Source organism: Macrobrachium nipponense, chromosome 12 (assembly GCF_015104395.2).
Source record: "Macrobrachium nipponense isolate FS-2020 chromosome 12, ASM1510439v2, whole genome shotgun sequence".
In the NCBI taxonomy this organism is placed as follows: Eukaryota; Metazoa; Arthropoda; class Malacostraca; order Decapoda; family Palaemonidae; genus Macrobrachium; species Macrobrachium nipponense.
In genome coordinates, this window is record NC_087205.1 from 97,184,967 (window position 1) to 97,191,911 (window position 6,945).

General features: G+C 35.8%; 1 protein-coding gene across 1 annotated transcript in view; it reads left to right on the forward strand.

Annotated features, from left to right (window-relative positions):
- Positions 1-1,566: 1,566 nt before the first annotated feature.
- The window catches only part of LOC135224690 (potassium voltage-gated channel protein Shaw-like), a 172,493-nt gene continuing 167,114 nt past the window's right edge, over positions 1,567-6,945 (forward strand). The window contains 1 exon segment of the mRNA XM_064263958.1: positions 1,567-2,178. The gene's annotated coding sequence lies outside the window, so the exon portion shown is untranslated.

Here is a 6,945-nt window from a genome sequence, read left to right on the forward strand (position 1 = left end):
CATTTAAAGAACATTTTTGTTAATAAGGCAAATTTATATTAAAAAAACGAGTTTAAAGCATTAAAAGGACAAGAAAATACCAAATGAAAAAGAAAATATTCATACATAATTCTTCTTCATAAGCTAATGGCATTCTGAAGATTCATGATGTCATAGCTATTGCTCACAGAAATATGAAATTTCACTAAGCACAAACTACGCAGCTTTGCAATCACTGCTACTGAAATTTAAAAACTCGATTATTAATGAAATTTTTAAAAATTTGCATTAAGAAGCTATCTTTAGACAATGGAAAATTCATTTATAAAAAGGCCTAAATTAAATTCGTAATGTTCCCAACAGACGAAATATCTTAAAATGGAAATTAACAAAATCCAGATTTCATTTGAAAAAGTATTTGGACCTAAGCCAGAGAGCTGAATGAGACCATAATGGAAGCAAGCTCACTAATTCAATAAAAAAAAAAAAAAAAAAAAAAAACTCGTCCGTATCAGTAAGAACAACTCAAGTTAAAACTGTTTACTTTCCCTTGAGAAAAAAATTAAGTTCTGAAATTTGAATAGTCTGTTGAATTATGAACTTTTACGATTTCATTTTTAGTTGAATGTTTTCTGAGGGTATGCCAGTATTGAAAGCCAAATTTTTTATTTATTTTGCCATATGGTATGGTGATATTTTGTGATTTTTATTTTCTAAAGTTATCTTCCGATTATCAAAAGCTTCTCTCTCTCTCTCTCTCTCTCTCTCTCTCTCTCTCTCTCGTTTTGTCATTCATTCTTTCTTAAATCATCGATACCCCCCATCTCTCTCTGTAATGCCCCATATCTCTTTCTCTTATCATCATCTTATATCTTCCCCTTTCTTTGTGTCATTCCTGTTCTTAACCTTCCCTCTTTTGCCCTTTTTCTCTAATGTTATGTCACAACTACATAATTCATCACGAACTTTTTTGGGGTATATTTCTCTCAGAGCAAATCATCAAAAGGAGGAATCGTAAAAAAGTATCAACGAATGTAACCTGAATCCTTCACAAATGGTGAAGGCGATCGGAGAATCTCGTGAAAATATGTAGGAATCGTTTTAGATTTTTATTGTTTTGTAATTTTTTATTCCAAGTTCATCCCAGGGAAAGTCCGCCTGATTTATGCGAGCGAGGACGATCGATGACATATCGAACAGCAACATATCCCTCCTGGCGACCCACATCGGATGGCATTTCGGTAAAACAACAGAGAGAGAGAGAGAGAGAGAGAGAGAGAGAGAGAGAAAGGAAGTTAGGAAAGTATGTCGCAGAACTTGAATCACTAGCGCGCAACTGTTGCATAATGGCGACAACGAGATACCTAAGATAAAACTAATAAAGAATTCATCTTTTTTTTTTTGACGGGAGATTAAACAGATTTCGCCATTTCATTATAATCTATTAGAGAAAAGACGGAAAAGGCTTTTAAAAAGAAGCAGAAGAAGAGAATACAATGCACTGAAAGGTCAGCCCGGCATCAAAGTGTAGTAGATCCGAGACAGAGATGGGAAGAGAGAGTCAGTTATTTGCCAGCATCAGACGAAGGAGGCTGCGCTCTCTCGACTCCCGGCCCGTTTCACACGCTCGCTCCAACTTGTTAAGCGGCAAAGAATTATGGGTCTTCCGCGATTGTCAAGCCCCATGAATATTCCAAACAAGCATCCCGTTCCGTTTTCCAAGAGGGATGTCAATTTGATTTCGTATTAATTCGCATCGGTTCCGCTGATGGCTTTATGGTGTTATGTATAGATTAAGAATGCGAGGAGGTTAATTCGTTGATATCTTTAGTGTTTTCTTTTTGATCTATTAACAGAAACTGATAACATGGAAATGGTATGAGAATAGGCCCTCTCTGTCATTTCATTTCTTTTGATTTAACACAGTTGTTTTTGATGATATTTTTACACTTGATTTTATACGTATGAAAACAAAGTAGTGATTACATAACAAGAAAAGATTAGTACAGCCAAACCCACTATTAGCATTTTAAGGGAAGACATTTATCTTGAAGAAATTACGATACTGCTAAATAGATTAGTGCCCAAGAAAGCAGTCTCGAAGAAGGGAGATTTTGATTTTAACAATATACACACAGCCTGGAACACGAGGACAAAACAATATCAAGAAAAGAACAAAGGATTCATTTAACGATGAAGGTACAGTAAGTTCTTTTATATTTGATTGTTCTTTTGCCAGTTTAAACGCTAATTTTCAAACAGACTTTTTTTTCGTTTACCTCAAAGAAAAAAAATATATACTCAGAAAATCAAACTGATGAAAATCAAGAAGGAAAATTTGTATCAGAAAATGGGGTCGTTTTCCAGGTACCAAAATGGAATCCTGGAGTCTCATTTCGTGAACGTAGCTTAGTTTCCCTTACAGGTATCAGCTCTTTTCTATCCTGTCAGCAGGTAACTGATCCTTTTTTCCTGCCAACGGATAACTGATTCTTTTTTTTCCTGTCAGCAGGTAACTGCTTCGTTTCTTTCCTGTCAATAAACAACTCCATATTTTCCCCCTGTTAACTGTTCCGCTCTTTCCTGCCCACAGGTAAATGCTTCATTGCTTTACTGTTAACAGGCAACTGCCTCCATTCTTTCCTGTCATTAGGTAACTGCATTTTTTTACCTGTTAATAGTTACCTGTTCCGTTCTTTCCTGTCAGTCAACAGTTAACTGAGTTTTTTTTCTTTCCTGTTAATAGGTAACTTCATTCTCTCCTGTCAATAGGTACTGATCCTCTTCTCCTGACAAGAAGTAACTGCTTCGTTTCTTTCCTGTCAGTAGGTAACTGCGACTTCTTTTTCATGCTAACAGTTAACTACCCCGTTATTTTTATTTCCTGTCAACAGGTAACCATTTTCTTATTTTCATTTAGCAGGTTACTGCTTCATTCTCCCCTTGTCAACAGGTAACTGCTTCGTCATTTCCTGTCAACGGGTAACCGTTTCATTCTTTTCTGTCAACAGGTAATGGTTTCGTTTTTTCCTCTTAAAGGTTACAGTTTCGTTTCTTTCCTGCCAACAGGTAACTGCTCTGATTTTTTCCTGCCAACAGGTAACTGCTCTATTTTTTCCTGTTAACAGGTAACTGCTCTGATTTTTTCCGGTCAACAGGTAACTGCTCTGATTTTTCCTGTCAACAGGTAACTGCTCTGATTTTTTTCTGTCAACAGGTAACTGTTCTGATTTTTTCCTGCCACAGAAACTACTCTGTTTCTTTCATGCTAACAAGTAACTAGTCTGTATCTTTCCTGTCAATAGATAACCACTCAATTTCTTTCCTGTCAAGGGACAACTACTCTGGTTTTTTTTTTCATGTCAACAGATTACTGCTCTGTCTTTTTCCTGTCAACAAGTAACTGCTCTATTTCTTTCCTGTTAAAAGACAATTGCTTTCTTTCTTTCCTGTCAACAGATAACCGCTCTATTTCTTTCCTGTCAAGAGACAACAGCTCTCTTTCTTTCCGGTCAACAGGCATCTGCTCTGTTTCCTTCATGTCAACAGGTAATTGCTCTGTATCTTTCCTGTTAACAGGTAATTGCTGTTTCTTTCATGTCAACAGATAACCTCTCTATTTCTTTCCTGTCAACAGACAACTGTTCTGTTTCTTTCCTGTCAAGAAACAACTGCTTCGTTCCTCTCTGTCAACACGCAACCTGCCATTCCATTACAAAGTTCATTGTTCCTCTCGGGCCCTTGACTCCTGAAGGGTCTCCACTTGTAGTATTTGCTTCGCAGTTGAATAAACATCCCTGAGTTTATTTTTTGCATACGAATATTTGTCAAGTGGCGTCTGAATTCCCCCTTCCATGTATCTCCAGGGTCGTCTCACCATTGTGTAGCTATCTTCTTGGATTTTGCCAATTTACTTACATTTTATATCTATTGATTTATTTTGTTCATTTATTTTTTAGTTTTTAAAAAAAAGTGATATCTTGTGTGACTTCTTTCTAATAAATGAACACCGTCATCTTTAGAAGTTTGAATTTCAAGAATTTCAAGTCAATGGCCCCTTTGGGGGGGCGGGGGCGTGTTCCATATGAATAGGATTCATCATCTGAATAATAAAAATAATCTCTGTAGATACAGATATTTCCTTCTTGCATATCCGGTTAACTAACTGTGTTCAAGCACACTGAAGTTTGAAATATGCTTTCACATGACAGAATTTCTGATTAAATTAGTGCTTTACTTTGGGTCATGGCATAGCCAACAATATACAAGTCTTTCTTACTATTCTTTGATTGTCTGGGTGTCCGAACTTCCCTTTTGTATATTTTGTCGAGTTGCTCAAGGTGTCTTGGCTGTGATCAATGTGGTTAAATATGTATGCTCTACCAGACGAATTCTGGATGTCCATGCATTTCTGTAGTGATTCTATTCTTTGCTGACACGTATTTCAGTTTTTGTATAATATTAATAATAGTCGGGAAATAAGAAAGAGACGATCTCTATATATATATCCATCGTTGTTTACCTGTCTGGTTACCTAATGGTTCTCTGCCTCCTATTTCTAATACTACTACTATTAATTCTACTACTTGTAGTAGTATATTAATGTTAATAATGAATGTGTCGAAAAGAAGAGAAAGAGGGATTATTATGAAAACTGGCATAATATAAACTTTCACTTTTGGAGAAGATATTTATATGAATATAACCATGAAAGTATTCAAGCAATCGATAACATTGTTGGAAGGCTTAGTGAAATAGCTTTATGGTAGGGTTCTTTTCGACAGTTAATTGATGGTTAACAAGAAAAAAAGAAAAGGTCCTCTGATCTTTGGTCAAAGGGTTTATTCATGTGACTGATGGGAAGGCTTCTAGAGAGGACTTAATAGATTTTCTCTCCACTGACTGAATGACAGTATTTTTAGGCAGTCGGCTGATAAGACCATTTAGTGCAACATAAAAGGCCTCTTGTGTTAAGTGCTCGAAGTACTTCCCAAGATTGTTAGCTCTGTGTTAAAAAAAAATCTTAAAGGTCTTCGAAGTGCAAGGGTTTCCCTTTCATTTACGTTTGTTAAGCCCTTTGAATACATTCTGTTGAAAGCACGTCGAGCTGATGGGACGAAGAAAATTTTTTTATTTTGTTTAATTGAAAGCCGTGCCTAGAAAATCGTACCTATTATCCAGGATATCAATCGTTACTCATTAAGGACTTTCTTCGACAGCTTGAATATCTAATTTGTACAGCTACTCGACTGACTCGGTGACTAGTCTAGATTCTTCTTCGTGATCCAATTCAAAATTATTGGCCAGGATGACTCTTTAGAAATATCTGATTTAAAAAGTAAATGGGTATATTTTTAGAACAAGCAGAATTGGTTAATTCCAAGGACGTAAAGAATTTTAGGTGACGAGTTACTATAAGTTTGTGGAATACGTACGTGTGATTTAGCAGATACGTACTCACTTTCTTCTGATATATTTTCAATCTAAGATTAATTTGCGGTGGTTAACTGTGTGTCAATCAATCAATTTTTACCTTTCGCTGTCCTTTCATTTACCCTTCTTCTCTCTTTGCTGGCTTCGTTATCCTCACGTCTTGGCTGATTGCTCTGACAAGTCTTAGTCTTTGTGTGTGTGCGTGTGAGTGTGTGTGTGTGTGCAAGCGTGTTTGTGTATGTGTGTGTGTGTTTATGATTGTCTGTGCCTGTGAGTCGTATCCATACCTATGTGACTATGTATGAATAGCAAGCTTAATGACCAGGAACCAGTTTATTGTAATTTTATTATTTTGAGAGATTTCGACTTAAGAACGGAAATGGTGCCTTAGAATATTAGCTACGAATGACTGAAGATTTATCCTCTGAAGCTTTTATCGTTCTTATCTGATGAGAAATTAGGAAAGGTATTTTTAGCTTGCAGTTTCTCCAATAATTCCGTTTTTCGTATTGGGCAATTATTGGTTTTGCATTTGTTCCTTTTTCTATTTTTCTTGCTCTGTTTTTCTTTCGTTTAATTAGGTTCCTGGATTTAAGGTACATTAAATCAGCCTTAAATAATAATTTAAAAATTCTTGAAAACCCTCAAAAGAATATTGTAATGTCACCCATTTTTACTTTTATAAGTTAATTACCTCCGTTTCCTTTATTTATATATTATATTTACTGTATTTGAATGAAATGTCTTTGCCATTGTCTTTATATTGCATTTGCCTTATCGCTGTATGGCATAAAATACTTTCGATTACTTTTGAACTTCCCTTGTGATTTATTATTTCGTCTTGCTTGATTTCTGTAGCCTTGCATGGATCTTGGTTTTTGTTTTTATTCTGTTTAAATATAATAATAATACCTTCAGGCGATGGAAATGTTACCAGATAAGTGATAAGTGAATTTGCTTCCATCCATGAAAGGCCTACAACAAATCCTTTCCAAAGAGCTGTGATCGTCTATTCGCCTCATGAAAGTTCTTAATTTTATATAAATTTTTATATTATTTTCAGAATTTCACTCCTTTCGCATCTCCTTTATTTCCTCCAATTATTTATTTATCTATTTAGTTTGCTGGTTTTTTTGTTGTTGCTTTTCAGTCTTGCTCTTCGCATATTAAAAGAACGCCTGGTTTAATAACCTGCCAATCCTCTTAGACTAACAGCAACTCTCCTCTCACTGAGCTTTCAGTTTGTCCATTGCCCATTTTCCGGCTCATCTCCCTTGATCACGAGCATAAAATGAGAACCACCACTGTTTTTGAGGCCATTAGACACCGATCTCCCGCGAGTCATACTGAAATTGCGATGCCTCTCATAAACGTATACACTAATTGCAATCTCTCTTGCCTCTTCTGCCGTCAAATATTTGAAAGAAGCTTCGCGGTACTTGATCCAGTTGAGGCGTCACGATCCCTAGAGATGAACTGTTGAAGAAGAATTTGTAATCACAATGAATAGTAAATGAAAAAAAATCGCAGAAC